Source organism: Suncus etruscus, chromosome 5 (assembly GCF_024139225.1).
Source record: "Suncus etruscus isolate mSunEtr1 chromosome 5, mSunEtr1.pri.cur, whole genome shotgun sequence".
In the NCBI taxonomy this organism is placed as follows: Eukaryota; Metazoa; Chordata; class Mammalia; order Eulipotyphla; family Soricidae; genus Suncus; species Suncus etruscus.
Genome location: NC_064852.1, coordinates 73,542,443 through 73,543,144, shown reverse-complemented (window position 1 = coordinate 73,543,144; position 702 = coordinate 73,542,443). Strand labels below are relative to the sequence as shown.

At 34.8% G+C, this 702-nt stretch overlaps 1 non-coding gene across 1 annotated transcript; it reads right to left on the bottom strand.

Moving 5' to 3' along the window:
• Nucleotides 1–210: 210 nt before the first annotated feature.
• On the bottom strand, nucleotides 211–317 carry LOC126009800 (U6 spliceosomal RNA). Its single transcript, XR_007495999.1, has one exon. It is a non-coding gene; the product is annotated as a U6 spliceosomal RNA (small nuclear RNA).
• Between the last annotated feature and the right edge of the window lie 385 nt (nucleotides 318–702).

The window sequence follows — 702 nt, the reverse complement described above, 5'->3', positions numbered from 1 at the left end:
TTTTTTTTTTTTATTCTAATACTTCACAATTTGATCTTCTTGAGTAGTTGCTGAAAAGTGACTTCTACTGTGGTAGTATAATTTTTGGTGAGATTTCAACATGTCATAATTTGGTGTGAATGTATAATCTTTATAAATATTAATCTCTATAGGAACTTAGGCAACTATGATATATTGAAGATGCTAATATTTTAAAAACATTATATCACTTAATATAATATTAATATGTATTTGCGTGTCATCCTTGGGCAGCAGGGGCCATGCTAATCTTCTCTGTATCATTCCAATTTTAGTGTATGTGCTGTAGAAGCTAGCACAATATTAAAATTGTATTAACATGCATAATCTATATATGTATAATGTTTCTTAATTCTACTCAGCTTATTTTATTGACTATGGTGCAATATTCCTACCTTAAAGGCCCAGTAATGACTATTATTTTGGTATGTTACTTTGTTTTGTTTTCCATTAAACACTAATTAGAATGCTTTTGACTAGTTAGCTTTATTTTTTTGTTGTTTTGGGCCACACCCACTTGAGCTCAGGGGTTATTCCTGGCTATGCGCTCAAAATCGCTCCTGGCTTGGAGGGACCATATGGGATACCGGGGGATCAAACGCGGTCCGTCCTATGCTAGCGTTTGCAAGGCAGACACCTTACCTCTAGAGCCACCTCTCCGGCTCCAACTAGTTAACTTTAAAG